Source organism: Erythranthe guttata, chromosome 7 (assembly GCF_056151865.1).
Source record: "Erythranthe guttata isolate IM_541 chromosome 7, IM_541, whole genome shotgun sequence".
Lineage (NCBI taxonomy): Eukaryota > Viridiplantae > Streptophyta > Magnoliopsida > Lamiales > Phrymaceae > Erythranthe > Erythranthe guttata.
The window spans coordinates 11,402,712-11,419,286 of NC_142539.1; the positions used below are offsets into that span (position 1 = coordinate 11,402,712).

At 31.6% G+C, this 16,575-nt stretch overlaps 4 long non-coding RNA genes across 5 annotated transcripts; all 4 read left to right on the forward strand.

Annotated features, from left to right (window-relative positions):
* Positions 1-1,058: 1,058 nt before the first annotated feature.
* LOC148769688 (uncharacterized) lies at positions 1,059-5,920 on the forward strand. Its single transcript, XR_016032246.1, has 3 exons — positions 1,059-1,525; positions 1,640-1,727; positions 5,439-5,920. It is a non-coding gene; the product is annotated as an uncharacterized LOC148769688 (long non-coding RNA).
* Positions 5,921-8,202: 2,282 nt separating this feature from the next.
* On the forward strand, positions 8,203-9,764 carry LOC148769689 (uncharacterized). Of its 2 annotated transcripts, none has more exons than XR_016032245.1 (3): positions 8,203-8,478; positions 8,879-9,066; positions 9,157-9,764. It is a non-coding gene; the product is annotated as an uncharacterized LOC148769689 (long non-coding RNA). The 2 variants fall into 2 exon arrangements; XR_016032244.1 differs by lacking the exon at positions 8,203-8,478 and adding an exon at positions 8,483-8,578.
* Positions 9,765-9,868: 104 nt separating this feature from the next.
* LOC148769690 (uncharacterized) lies at positions 9,869-10,826 on the forward strand. Its single transcript, XR_016032247.1, has 3 exons — positions 9,869-10,240; positions 10,343-10,442; positions 10,545-10,826. It is a non-coding gene; the product is annotated as an uncharacterized LOC148769690 (long non-coding RNA).
* A 551-nt stretch (positions 10,827-11,377) lies between these two features.
* LOC148769691 (uncharacterized) lies at positions 11,378-11,970 on the forward strand. Its single transcript, XR_016032243.1, has 3 exons — positions 11,378-11,528; positions 11,622-11,653; positions 11,777-11,970. It is a non-coding gene; the product is annotated as an uncharacterized LOC148769691 (long non-coding RNA).
* The last annotated feature ends 4,605 nt before the right edge of the window (positions 11,971-16,575 follow it).

Sequence of the window (16,575 nt, forward strand, 5' to 3'; positions counted from 1 at the left end):
TTAGAAAAAAAATTGAAAATTGAATTTTTGGAATGAATAATATTGTTACATAATTGAAAATATTCGGAACGTAACAACGGAATACGGAAATTCTGTGACCATTACAGTTCCAATAAAAAATATATCGGAAAAATCAGAGTTTTCAAATGAAAAAAGTTAAATCAATTCGGATCAGAAAAGTTTAATTAAAATTTTTGTTCCCATATAGTTTTATTTATTTATTCGATCGTTTTTAGAATTTTTAATGTAAAGATGACAATTTTAATCCGCTAGATAGAGTCAATCGAGCGCCCTTCCTGGCATTCCTTAAATTTAATACAAGAAAAAAAAACAATATAATTTATTTAAATATGTTTTCATTAATTTGAATTTTGAAATTATAATTTCTTTTAGCCGAAGCAACAATTACAAGTGTAGTAAAATAAAAATAAAACAATAGAGAAAATCTTGAGTTTATATTGTATGAATATTTTCGAGAAAATTTTTTTTTTAACCATCTCTACTTATTTTCTAATTACATAAATTTCAAAATTCAAACCAAAATATATTTACAAATTTCGACATCTCTAATCATATTTACAAGTTTCTTTCTTTTTATTTTTTTCCTCTAAATTTTTGCGTTATTAATTGTTTCATTTCTTTAACAATCAATTTCATTTTTTGAAAATTAAGTGTATACATTTTTTTTTTGCGGAGTGAGTTTGTATTATCATGTTTGTATGAATTTTGTAATTTAAATATCACTAGTAAATTTTATTACAAGAACGTAATATATTTTCTTATTAATTATAATTGTTATTGTTTTGTATTTAGATAACCCTAGACAACATCGACATTTTTGCCGCCGATCACTATTTATTGCGAACATCTCTATAGCAAATTATTACAAAATATATTTTTATGGTAGCATTATATAACTTTATTTGTTAACCCTAGACAACATACACCTCCGATCCGCCGCCAATCACTATTTAATTCTTCGTAAACGACCATAGCCAATTATTACAAAATATAATTTGTAAGATATTTGCTAACCCTAGACGGCATTTCCTAGAGAACATATCCGCCGCCAATCGTTATTTCTTCGTAAAAATTATAGCCAACTATATTGCATATTAATTTTTTTTGGTAGTACTCGGTATATAGTTGTATTTGTTAACCCTAGACGATACCTTCGATCCGCCGCCAATCACTATTTCTTTGTCAACAATATAGCCTATTATTACAAAATATATTTTTTTGGGTAATATTTTATAACCTTATTTAATTAGCTAACGTAACCCTAGACGACATCTTCGCTCAGAGAATAAAACCCTAGACAACATCTCTCTCCGCCGCCAACCAATATTATTTATCAATACCAATAATAGTTATAAATACTCTTCTTTGGCATACTATTTTTCAATGAATTAAACTCTTTCCTCGTCTCTTCATACTCTTGTCTTTTTTTTTCACATTAACAAGAAAATTATTGTTAGTCGTAAAACTGATCACCGCAACACAACCAGCCCGCCACCACCGCTAGGTAATTTTACAACATAAATCTTCCAACCTTAGTCCCATTTCCGATCAACTCGCTCACTTCGTTTAATTAGTTTTCATTTTGTTTGTGTGCATAATTTTTTTGTTATTTTTCAAGATCTATGCTATTCAATTAATGGTGAGGTGTGATGCTCAAGCGTAATTTCTATCCAACGGCGGCCTCTGACGGACGCAAGCAAATAATTGTAAGTGAATTTTCTTTTCCTCAGCTTTGAATTTTTTTATTCATGATTACATCTTCTATTGAAAAACACTAAATAATAAGCTCATTCACATTTTTATTTATTTTTTTACAAACTTTAGTAACTAAGATTTCCGAAAATATATTACCGTAAGATAATATGCACAATATATTTGAATTTTATTTCATTTATGTTTTTAAGGTGAAAAAAAAAATTATACGACGATGTGAAATCATAAATTATAAATAGATGCAACAGCACATTGGCGCTTGATATATACACAAGATTCTAGAGAACATACAATTCAACGAGTACCCGATCTTCGTCTTTTCATTTTCAACAATATGACCCATTTTTCTTTTCTGCGAATTCATACACTTAAAAGAAACGGCAGTCGAACAAAATCAAAATCTTGAAATTGTTCATGTTTTTGTTGGTGAGCAATAACTCATAACGAACATCGGCACTAAATATGTGTTTTGTGTCGATGCTCGTTCCAATTGTTCTTGCTCATCGGCAAAAACAAGAACCGATTCAAGATTTTGATTTGGTTCACATGCCATTTCTTTTGAGTGTATGAATTTGAAGAAAAGAAAGAAAGTTTATGTAATTATAAATGGAAGGATAATAAAGAGAGGGTATTTGTTGAATTGTATATATGTAAAGTGCCATTATTTATATATATATATATATATATATATATATATATATATATATATATATATATATATATATATATATATATATATATATATATATGTATATATATATATATATATATATATATATATATATATATACTCAAACTTTTTATATGGGGCGATTAGATTGTTGTATGGCAAGGAGCACCGGAATCGGAGAAGGCAAGAACAACTTAACTTTCTTATATTGAGAGAAAAGAAAATTGGATAATTTGTCGTTTGCCTCGCTCAAAAAATATATATAGAGTTAAAGAAATACAAAAATACCCTCACATTTCAGAGTTTATAATAACAATAGAAAATCAAATTACATATTTTCCTAAACCATATAAAAAACGATACAAAAACACCCTAAACAATGGGCTCAAAATCATAAAGCCTATAAACTAGATGGTTGACTTGGTTGACTTGACTTGGTGTTTCGTCCCCTCTCTTTCTCTTCCCTATAAAACAACCCGAATCTTTTTTCTAAATTAGTCGAAAAAAGTCGTATTTAAAGCATTTATAAGAGAAATGAATTAAAAATTATATATATATATATATATATATATATATATATATATATATATATATATATATATATATATATATATATATATATATATATACATATCATTTGTTTTCTTACCGTTGCCAACCGGAGTACTAGTATCACCTTCCAGACAAGAGATTTCGTTTCGAAATATCTGGTGTGTACTAAGATTGTAGTAACCGACTAGTACGCGCTTCAACAATTTGTCTCCTCTTACTTTGCAAGATGGAGGAGTCGTAGTCTGCGGTAATAATAATAATATGCAGGTAATTAATTAATATTTATCACAAAGTACATAAACTATAAAAGATTTAGGTGAATTAATTAATTAAGTAGTTACCGTAGTGTTGCTGCGTTCGTCGTCTCTCTTTGTTTTGGGTTTACGACGCTCGGGTAAAATCCCATGAACAATGAAGGTATGTGCATCTATTAGGGATCGGAATTGTATGTCCGTCTTCAGATGGACGTAATACTGTAATCATAACAAAAAATATTAAAAATATTTCCTATGTGATTTATATTAGCATAAAACCCCTTTTAACTATTTTTTAGAAAAAACAGTGGGGGAGGGCATGTGAAAAAATCAATAGAATGAAAAAATAGTCACAATTTTTTTTCGATATAATTAAATCGGTTATCATATAGTCAAATTAATTAAAATATAAAATTGGTTATTACCGTATCCCATCGATTGGGTTTCGAGCGAGGCAAGCGACGAACAATCCAATTGTCCTTTCTCTCAATAAAAGGAAGTTTGGTTCTTCTTGGCCTCTCCGTTTCCGGTACTTGTTCCCAAATAACAATCTAATCGTTCATATAAAAAGTTTGAGTTATATCAATTATATTGCATATTTATAATATATATATATATATATATATATATATATATATATATATATATATATATATATATATATATATATATATATATATATATATATATATATATATATATATATATATATAAATTATTTTATTTACCTCATTGGGTGTGCTCCAAGATAAGGGCACTGCATGTATGGGTGTTCCCTCGTTACCATCTTGGTTCACACTATCTGTTACAATAGGCATTCTTGGAATCTAGGACCAAAAAAGAAATAAAAAAATTATTGATATATATATTTTAAAGATTTTTTTGTGTAAATATATTTAAATGCTATATATAAAATACTTGTAAATCATTTAATTGTGATGTATTAGCTAATCATGCATACAAATAAAAAAAAATGTATTACTTACGAGCATTTTCCCAGTCGTGTTGGGATCCATCGTACCAAGTGACCCGAGTATTGGGCTCGGTCGTTGAACAAATTTATTCAACAATATATATTCCTGATGGAAATTAAACAAACCCAAAGCCAAGAATAATAATTAAGTTTAGTTTGAAAATAAATAAATAATATAAAAAGATTAATTGTTGATGGATCGATGAAATAATACATTTCGATGAATTTTATCAAAAAAACCAAAAAACAAAAATTGGACTAATTAACTTCGTCATCCATAAAAAAGAATTCATAAATATATCTCACCTGGTCGATTTTCTTCATATACGAAGCACTGAAAATGTGCTTCTTATCGATGCTCACGACAAATTCTTGATCGTCACCGAAAACCGGAACCATTTCAAGATTATGACTTTGTTGAGCTGCCATTTTTATAAATGTTTAAATTAATAAATTTGCAGAGAATAAAAGAAAATGTATTTGTTGAATTGTATGTTCTATACACGGTATGTATCTATTTTATAATGTAGTTTTTGTATGGAGTAATGCAGATTTTTTAATTAATAACGTCAGATTATAAATTTACTACATATCTGTAATGGTATCTTTTGAAGATGGTAAGTAAATCTATGTGCTTTCAATTTAATTTCAAATTATTTTTACATAATAAATAAGGTTCTTATCTAGTACAATACATTTTTAGTATCATAATAAAATTTTGAGGATGCTGACTTTCGTGAAGTCAAAACATTTTAATTATTTTTTTCCTTTAAAAAAACATAATATGAAATCAAATTTATGTCTATTGTGCATATTATGTTTACGGTAATATATATTAAATGGCAAATTGCATGTCAACCCCTATATTTTTTTATTTTCACACTTTACCCCCTCAAAAAAAAAAAAAGTGAATGTCCCCCTTCAAAATGTTACATTTGTTGCACATTGCCCCGATAGCAAAATAACGATGGATTATTAATCGGAATTGAGGGTTTCTTTTTTTAAATGTTATTTTTGTTGCGCGTTCCCCCTTAAAATATTATCTTTCTACACATTGCCCCTTTAAAATGTTATTTTTGTTGCCTTGTTTCTAATTAGCTTATGGAGCAAAGTGCAACCAAAACAATATTTCGAGGGGTTATCTCCTTTCTAAATTATTAGGAGGGGAAGTGCAAAATGGAAAATTTACAAGGGGTGAAGTCCATTTTGTCCTTTAACTTTATCTAGTCCTCGCTAACTTGGACGCTGACATCAGACATCAGCAAGAGAAGCCATAATCCGCCCAATCGAACAATCCACGTGGCAGGAGATGCATCTAATCGTACGGCTCACGATGATCGATCTCTTGGCGCGGATCATGTGCGTGCGAGTGCACCCACTTCGCGAAGTCGGACAGCTGGAAATCTGGTTGGCACTACAAAATGGGCCGGATAGAAATATGGATCGCACGGACGACATTTTTCAGCAGTAACGTACGGCTGTGATTGCTTAATTCGAGCACAAAGTCAATATTTTGTTTAACCCGTTTGGGCTGCCCAATTTCTTCAGCTAGGGGAAAATTTATGACCCAACTCCAATTAGGCTTGGGTTCGGGTGTGGGCAATGATGAAATGTACATCCATAATAAAGCCTAATTGGATGAATCGAATAAGAAATAGGACTTTCGGAAAAAAAAAATCTAATGTTGTACCAAAAGAAGTCGAATAAATCAAATTTTCGGGAATTGGAACGAGAAAACTTGTTCAAAACGTTGAGTCACCTATAATGTAAATACATATCAATAATCTTAATATTATAAGTTTAATTTTGAAAAAAATGGAATTTTCTGAAATGAAAATTGGAATCTAATATGTACTCTAATTTCATCATAAAAAAAATCAGAAATCGAAAATTTTAAACTCGGATGATTTTTTTTTTGAAAATTGAAAATAGTCGGATTGGAACAGCGGAATTTGGAAATTCTATATACATTACAATTCCAACACAAAACAAAATTCGGAAAAATCTGAAGTTGAGTGCGATAAAGTTGCATAACTTCACTACTCATCGATTTGTGAACACATAATAAATAACTCGTCCAATTTCCGTAGTTGCTTCATATTTCTACATGTTTTTATTAGTTTTATATATAAATTGTAGGGCTGGGCAAAAATTACCAAATACCGATTACCACGGTATACCTACCAACAATTACCGAATAAATACCGAACTATCGGTTACCACTACATTTGGTACGGTATCGGTACCGTACCATTATCTTACGGTACAGAACGGTATTGTATCTTCAATACCATGGTAATACCGTACCGTACCGTAACTTTGTATTTTAAAAATTAGTTAATATATTTTACCCTTTATATTGTAAATATAAAAAATATAGTCAACAAATATTATAAAATAAAAATAAAAAACAATAATAAAGATATGATACATCCTATATATATTATATATACATAATTCTATTTTTTTTATTATTTTCATATATTTATGCAAACTCAATATTTAATTTGGTTCTCTTTAAAGTTGTTTATTTCACGTACTTCTTTAGTTTCAAAGTCCAACTAATCTCTTATTGGTGGAATATTTTTTGCCATAATTTTCTTCTCCCTTTCTTTCCCCCCTAAGTTCTCACCCTTTTGTTTCATTTGCATTATTACAACATAATTTTTTTTATTTATCTTACTTAAACCATGAAACTTTTTGCTCATTAGTTTCTACAATTTTTCTATACATATCTTAGTAATCATTAGTTAATTGAAGCAACATACGCTATTACGGTCGTATAATGTATATTCATGTAAATTGTTTGATTACCATATTCATTTGCTTAATTTGTTGTATTTATGCATTTAATTAGTATTCATCTTAATTATTGTATCATCCGAGTTCATCAACAAAATGACGTACGGTAGATTACCACGTACCGATCATACCGTACCGAAACTAACGGTATACCGAATAACGGTATACCGCAATTGTTGGTACGGTAACGGTATAGAATTTTTCAATACCGAAAGATACGGTAGGTACACGGTATTGAACAAAATGTTCGGTAACCGTACCGAAACCACCCCTAATAAATTGTATTATAAAACACATATTATTAACTTTTAATAACATCTACACAACATTAAACATTCGAATATTTGCACAGTATGGATTCCCTCGGCTCGTAAATGACTCGGGCAAGAGTGTAAATATATTGTACCCATGTGACAGAAAAGTTTATAAATTCTTAAGGGTGAATAACGAGTATCATGATATATCAATCGAAAATTTATCGAAAAATAGCAAAATAATAGTTATGGTATTTATCATTAATATTCGGTACGTTAACGATATTATATTTTCAATATTGTTGGGATATTTAAGCTATATATAATAAAATAAATAATTACCATGTGTAATAAAATAAATAGTTAACTATTTTATTCTAATTTCACATAGAAAAAAATGTAATATATTCAAGGGTAAATTACAACCACCCCTGAGGTATGGTCAATTTACAAAAATACCCCTCTTGTTTGGATGATTACATCTGCCCCTCAACTATTATTTTTTCTTACACCTCCACCCTTATGGTGCAAATTCAACATACTAATCTAGATTTCGTTGAATGCGCTCTAGTTTGTACTCGTTTTGTATAAAAATACAGTTTGTGATGCACACATTCTGATATATACAAGCCAAAAAACACATATTATGATCATCTTGCTTCAAAATATAGAGTTCGAGTGGAATAAAACGGGTACAAAAGTGATAATATTCCATATAATCTCGAAGAGTTCACTAAATTTGAAACCGCAAGGGTGGACGTGTAAGAAGATTTATAGTTGAGGGGGGAGGGGGTGGATGTAATTACTCAAACAAGAGGGGGGTTTTCGTAATTTGACCATACCTCAGGGGTGGTTGTAATTTACCCTATATTCAATTGTAGACCAATAATCTCAACTTTGAAAAAGGAATTAGATGTAAGCAACAGACGGTCAGAGATGCGACACACCATTATTCCAGTACACACAGCCGCAGCAGATCAAAATTCTTCAAAAAGCATCTCTATCATTTTTTTCCCTCCATTTCATCTCTCTAGAATGATGTAGCTATACTGCAAATAGCATAGAGAGAGAAACCAGTCGATACACACACTTAATGTACACCCCCTTTGCATGTGAGCTGAGAAAGCACTCTGTCTACCCTGAAAACACACACACACACAACACACACACACACACACACTGCGTGTGTATTTTCTGTGTTTTTTTTTTCCATTTGCTTAGAAATTCTCAGATACTAAGGTGAGTTTTTCCTCTCATTATCTCTCGATCTTCAAGCATTGTGGTTTTTCCCCCTTCCATTTTCTTCTTTGCAATTAAAATAATTTTTACAGGCGTATATGTAAGCATTTAACGTACATTTCGTGTGTATGTATATATTGTGTGTATATGTGCATACACGCATGCGTTTTATGTGGAATGTATATTGTATGTATATATTGTGTGTATACATTGTATTTTTGCTGTGAAGTAGTGATTTTTTTCCCTCTGTGTTTTTAGGGTTTTGTAGATTTCGAAACTTCTGTGTAGCTTATTTGCTGGAAATTGTTCATTAATTCTCTGGATTTCTTTAGATTTATTTATTTTTAATTTTGTTGTTGTGCCTATTTCTGTTTATTGAAATGCATAACTCTTTGATCAGATTCAAAAACAGAGATGGAAGAAAATGGCAGCACAGAGCATTTTTCTCCAAGTGTACAAGAAAACATGCCAAAGAGATCTATAATTACACGCCCCGGATTCGGAAATTCGGGCCAGCGCATCTCGTTGCTCGCAAATTATTTCAAAGTTTCTATCGAAAATCCAGACACAACTTTTTACAAATACAGCGTAAGTGTAGTAGCACCCGGCCTTGTCTTTTTTTTCAACTGCACTTATACAACACAACGTATAAAAGACAAAATCCATCTTTTATTGCAGGTTGTTATTACGCCCGAGGATAATACAGCGGTCGACATGCATGAATGTGTTAGGGAGGGAAGCCATCTTGTTGGAATAAACTTGAATAAATCCCATGGAACCGTCATGCCGAATCATCAAGAATATTGTGCATAAACTTAAATCGGAAGCGTACCTTACTCCGGTGGAATTGATATGAAACGATCATGGATCTTCCAGATCATCATGTACATCCGAACCCGAGAACCCTTTAGACTTCTCTTCGTTTTCTTTATGTCGATGGAATACATAGAGAATGGAATTCGTACATGTGACCCGGGGACCATGACCAATATATATAGATAACCTAATGGGCTATCTTGTGTAATTTTATTTTAGCCCATCACTATAATAAAATTACCCTAATGTCTCTACACATTAAAGGCCCACACCCTATTAGACACATTAAAGCCCAATCCAGATAAACTTTAGTCGATCACTTTAACGGGCTTAACTTTACGTGACAGTCTTTCAACACATAATATTTCACATATAAGTCCAACGTTGGATTAATGTTCCAACAGTTATTACGCCCGAGGATAATACAGCGGTCGACATGCATGAATGTGTTAGGGAGGGAAGCCATTAACGAACTTGTTATTATCAAGGAATTGTATGCTTTACTCTAATTCTCCTTCTCTACTATTATTATTATTATATTATTATTATTATTATTATTATTATCATCTTTGACGTGTGCATGTTTAAATTTCTTCGTTTTCTTGATTTAGAATATCGAGCCCCCACATACAATATTTGAGGAAGATCCCAAATGTCGAAGAGCTAATACCCCTGTAAAACGCGTGGAAATGATGTTTAAACAAATTATAGATGAGCTACGTACCTAACCGCCCTGATTTTTTGCTATGTGTTTTTCCGGAATATCTATTGACAAGCTTTTCTAGTTTGTATATCTATTATTGCAATAACTTTTTTATGACACATATAGGACCTTGGAAGAAAAAGTGTCTATGTGGCTTGGGTATTGTCACGCATGCAATGCATTTCTCCGACGAAGATCGACGACCAATACTTGACGAATGTACTTCTCAAAATCAATTCCAAGGTAACAAGAGTATATACTATATATATAAATGATTATAAACCTAAAAAAAAATGAAATTTGCTCGATTGTTGTTTTATGATTATTTTTTATTTCCTTTTGTAGTTAGGAGGGATAAACTCGTTGATGGAAATTGAGCGCACTCGTCAAATTGCACTCGTTTCGGATAAGCCAACTATGATCCAACATTCCGTCTATTGCTGCAGTAATTCTGTTGCCCATCGAACTTTTATAAATTACAGTAACGTGTCTGAATAATTTTGATGTTTTAGTGATTTTTTTTTTTATAAGTATTACTATTATTAAGGTTGTTGGATCTCGGAGTTGGCCAATGATATCGAGGTATAGAGCAGCTGTACGAGCACAATCTTCAAAAGTGGAGATGATCGAATCTTTGTTCAAGCCACTAGCAAATGGGGAGGATGGCGGTATTAATGAGGTAAATTATTTTTCAATTTCGTAGTCCGTAATTATTGTTAAGTACTTAACTAATGGCTCTGCATAATATAAAATGCTGAAAAAAATACCTCGATTATTTTGCTTTAGGGAACTGCTTCTAGATATCTGCGAAACCGGTAATGAAAGAAAACCAACTCAAATTATCGTTTTCAGGTAACGATACATGAAGATAGTACTTTGTGCCTAAACTGTTTCGCTTTTTCCGAATTATCTAGGGCATATATTTACTATTTACTATATATTAAACTTCCTCTCAGGGGTGGCGTGAGCGAGTCACAGTTTATTAAGGTAGCTTTTCCATTTGGCTGCTAATTTCGATGATGTGTCGAGATTTACAAAAAAACCTGAAGCACCGTATTTCATGAACTTGTTTGCTACACTGCAGGCTTATAAGAATCTCAATAGATCTCACGAAATTCCAAAATTTACGGTTATAGTGGCTGGGAAGAATCACCACACAAAACTATTCCAAGATTCAGATGCTGAAAATATACCACGCGGTCCGTTTCTTTTAATCGATAACGTTCAAATATTAATAAAACAAAATATAAAAAATAAAAAGTATGCAACTTCCCTCTTGCCTGCAGGTACTGTAGTGGACACAAACATTGTTCATCCTACAAATTACTATGGTACGTTTCTTAAAAACTATTTTTCGATCAATTTTGGTGGATTCTGAAACCAACTTTATTTGGACTTATTTAAAATCCTTTTCGCTCCGATTTTTCAATTGGCAGGGAAATTCCGAACCTGTACATTATCATGTCTTGCTCGATGAGATCGGGTTCTCACCAAACGATCTCCAGAATCTCGTCCATTTCCTATGTTATGTGTAAGACTACATTTTCGAGCTTTTTAATATTATGAAAAAAATGCTTTTGTTATGTATCTGCCATTTATATTTTTTACTCTTTTCATTCTCCAGAAACCAGAGAAGTACAACTTGTACAACCATCGGTATTTTTCGACCTCCCTTCTCCTCATAACTTCTAAATTAGAATCGACTATTTCGAATTCCGACCAAGTTTATTCAAATACAAATTATTTCATTTTAATTTGTTTTTTTGTTTCCAAATGCAGCTGCACCTGTATTTTATGCTCGTCTTGCAGCCGAACAAATGAGTGAGCTAACGAGCTTCGAAGAATATTCCTCCGAAACTTCGTCTGGAGAGAAAAGCGTAAATGTTCCAGAGCTGCCTAGGCTCCATAAATACGTTGCTGGTTCCATGTTTTTTTGTTGATGCTTGTGATAATTTTATATATATATATTTAAAGAGATTAAATTCTGAGCGGATTTCTTTTTTCTTTTTTTTTTCCAATTATTAGAATTCTAATTATATTTTCATTTAAATTATCCACGTGTCAATCATCCTATGGCATCCGATTTTCCTATTAAAATAGGCCATCCGATCTAAATTTGCACCCATATTTAAAATAAAAAACTATGTATAAATATGTCTATGTTGTTGTTCTTTTGCAGAGTGTATATAATCACTTAACTTAAATAATTTAATCAATTTTAGGCGGTGTTTGCTAAAGCTTTTAGAAATATATTTGAGGTTTTTTTTGTGTGCTCATCAATTTTGTACGCATTTGTAAAATCAGCTTTTGTTTTTGTTTTTTCTTCTTTTAAAATAAGCTGATTTGAACTATAATTTGAAGGGCGAATGGCAAAACGGCCCATCACATGGGACTTAAATGACTTAAATGCACATTGGTCCACAAAAACAACAGTCTCTCAATTAAATTCATCCCCATGTCTTTAGTCTAAAATACCCTCCATAAAATAATTCTTATCAATTCCATCCATTATGCTCTAACTTTCTTATTATTACACATTGACCCCGGAGTTAAACAAATATATCACATTAACCCCCAAAATATTGTTTTTTTGAGAAAATAATTTTTTTTCTGAAATTTTTTTTTTCCGGCCAGATTCCGGCGTTGACTTTTTTTTTTTTTTTGAAAACTTTTTTTTTCTTGAAATTTTTTTTCCGGCCGGTCAACCACCGTTGACCGCCGGTCTCCGGCGTTGAATTTTTTTTTTTCTTAGAAAAAAATATTTTAATTAATATTACTGTCTTGGCTACTAAATTACTGTCTCAGACAGTAATATTACTATTTGGGACAGTAATATTATGAATATTATTTTCCCGAACAGTAATATTATTAATGTTACTGTCTAAGACAGTTAAAGTACTGTTGGAGACAGTAATTTAGCAGGTAAGACAGTAATATTAATTAAAATAATTTTTTTTTAAGACAAAAAAAAAGTCAATTAACAGTTAAATTACTATGTCCAACAGTTCAATAACTGCTGGAGACGGTAATCTAGCAGCCAAGAGAGTAATATTAATAAAAAAAATTAAGAATAAAAAAGTCAATTAACAGTTAAATTACTGTCTCCGACAGTTAAATAACTACTGGAGACAGTAATTTAGCAACGAATACAGTAATATTAATTAAAATATTTAAAAAAAAAAAGTAAATTAACAGTTAAATTACTGTCTTCGACATTTAAATAACTACTGGAGACAGTAATTTAACAGCCAAGATAGTAATATTAATTAAAATATTTTTGAAGAAAAAAAAAAGTCAATTAAGAGTTAAATTACTGTCTCCGACAGTTAAATAACTGCTGGAGACAGTAATTTAGCAGACAATACAGTAATATTAATTAAAATATTTTTTAAGAAAAAACAAAATTATAAAAAAAAAAAATTCAACGCCGCAGACCGGCGGTCTCCGGTGGCGGCGGGTCAAAATTGAAATTAGGGTTAAAATTAGTTAATTGATGAAATTAGGCTAAATTGGGGTGTAAATCATAAAATTGGAGTTGAATTGGGTTTCAATGAATTGGGGTAATTTTGGTATATATAAAAGGATTTTCCTTATTTGCAAATAAGTTTGAATGAGCTGGATTTATTTGAAAGACAAAAAAGTTGGATGTCCCTCTTTTAATTAAGTGCTCTTGTCGTGGGTCTATTTGCCATTTATCCTTATTTGAAAAACACCATGAAATCTATTTTTTTTTTCTATTTAAGTTGATTTTCCAACTTATTTGCTCACAAGCATCCAACATTTTAGAAATACACACTTATTACTAAATTTAATAACAATCACTAACTTCTGTTATTTTGCGAACACCACCTTAGTCACCTATAATATTAATACTATAAGTCCCGTAAGGGATGATCTAGCGATTGGATCAAGTGAGTTTGAGTTAACTGATCCAGGTTTGAATCCCCCGCAAAAGTCGCTAGGTAGAGTTTGTCAAACATAGTTATCCTAATGTGGTTTTCGTCTCTCGTATGGTTTGCAAGCTATAATACGAGAGTGTATAGGTTTACACAATGCACCTATCTGGTTGTCTCTCGTATGGTTTGTAAGCTATTATACGAGAGTGTAAATTTACCTAGTGCATCTATTTGGTTGACTGCGGGTTACTTCAATGTCGAAAGAAAGTATTGATACTATAAGATCAATTTTCGTAAACAAATTTGAATTTTTTAAAAATATTTCCAGAAATTAAAATTGAAACTTCAGAATTCAAATGAAAATATTATTTAAAAATTGATTTTTTTTTTTGAATTAAAATTGACGAAATTCATGTTAGCGAATCGACGGTCAAAGATGCAATAGACCATTCTTCCTCTACACAGCCACAGAAGAACAAAATTCCCCAAAAGCAGTCTCCCTTTCGTTTCCCTCCATTTTCTCTCTCTAGGATCACTCAGACCAAACAGTGCACAGAGAGAGAGAGAGAGGGAGAGAATTCGCTCTCTGCACTTTGTACACACACTCTGTGCGCGAGAAACCACCCATATACTCTCTACATATAGGTGATTTTTCGTTATTTTTTTTAATTGTGAATCTTCTTCGGTCGTCGGAGGGTTTTTGCCCTGTTTTTTTTGGCTAATAAATTGATCTTTACTGGCATTTATGTAAGCATTTATATGCGTATGCCTACATACATGTGCATGTATGTATTTTGTGTGCTTTTATTGGAATTAATGTTGATACATTGAATTTTTTGTTGTTCAACAATTGATATTTTTCTATAGAGGTCATTAGCAATAAACCCTCATATAAATAATAAATGGTGATATGTCCACCCCTTCAATCTTTCTTTGTGATAGTCCCCTAGAATTTGTATTCCCAATTGTACCCTTATGTCAATTAGGATAATTAGTCTCAATTATTCATTTTTTCTCTCTTTCCATAACAATAATCTAATTCCTAAAAATTTCCTTCCAAATTCCTGAAAATCTCCTTCCAAATTCCTAAAAATTTGCTACCAAATCAAAAAAAAAAAAATAATAATAATAATTATTTTTTATTATTTTCGGATTTTTTAGCCATTTTTCATTTATTTTTATTTTTTAATATTTTTTTAATAAAAAAAATTTAATTTTTTTTTTAAATTTTTTTGAAACAAAAAATTGAATTTTTTTTTTCTTGACAGATTTACAACTCCGAATATGACTATAGTTAAACATGACTATATGTGACTATATAGACATATTCTTTCTTTATATTGCATTTTTTTATATTTTCAACTTAAAAATTTCGATTATATAATGTGGTATAGTCATGTTTACCAAATTATATAAAACAAAGAAGATTCCCCTATTGTTTACGAAAACAATCCAATCAAAATTCACACAAAAAATACCAATTTTGAATCTAGTTATTCGAATATGACTACAGTCATATTCAACAATAGTCATATTCGAATATGACTACAATCATATTCGAAAAATACATAAATATGACTATAGTCATATTCGAACATGACTATAGTCCTGTTATGAAAAAAAAATTCGAAAAATACATAAAGATAGAAAAAAAAACGAAAGAGAGTCATGGGGAGTCGACGACAACGGCGATGGTGGCGGTGGTGAAGTAAAGAGACTGAGAGAGGCGGCGACGGTGGTGGTGGTGGTGGGGGACAAATCTGGAAAAAAAATAAAAAACAATGAGAAAGATAACGAAAAAGAGAGAAAGAGTCTTACGTGGAAACGAATGAGGAGGCGGCGGCAACGAGCGGCGACGGTAATGGTTGTGTACAAATTTATGTGGAGACGATGGTGGTGTAAAGAGAGAGAAATCGAGAGAAACAACGAACACGAGAAATAAATAAATCACTAATCGAGTGAATCAACAATAGTCATATTCGAGAGAGAGTGGGGACGTGGCTACGGTGCGGTGGTGGACAAATCTGGGAAAAAAAAAAAGAAAAAAAAGAAGAAAAATTTGAGAAATCGAGAGAAAAGGAAAAAAGGAAATCTCCATGTAACGCATCCGACGAAGGGCGGCGACGAGGTTGGGGAGGCACCGCCACCACCACTTGTACGGAGGAGGGCCTCCTGCATTAGGTTTCGGTCGACCGGAGGTTGAAAAGTATTTTTTACTCCGACGGTGACGAGTGCACGAACAACGGTGGCTATGGTGAGTGGACTACGGCGATGGTGTGAAAACGACGAAGGAGGGCGCCGCGGTACAGATCTGGAGAAAGACAGAAAAAAAAAAAAAAAAAAGAAAGAAGAAGAAGAAGAAGATGATACATCGAGAACGAGAGAGAGGGGGGAGGGAACGAGTGAAATAAATTATATCACGTTAAAAACCTAATCACATAAGGGCACTTTAGTCTTATTATGTCTGGTTAGGGTGTAGGCAAAAGTCTCACTAATTAAGAATGAAACTTGGGTGTAGGCAAAAGTCTCTAATAGTCAATTGGGTTTAGTTCAAAATATTTTCAATTTGAGGGGGGCATTGCATATTTCCCCTTTTCTATATTCTCAAGTAGGTCAGCGGCCGGAAAAAAAAAAACAGAAAGTCAATGTAGAAACCGGTGGAAAAATCAGGAAGAGAAAAAA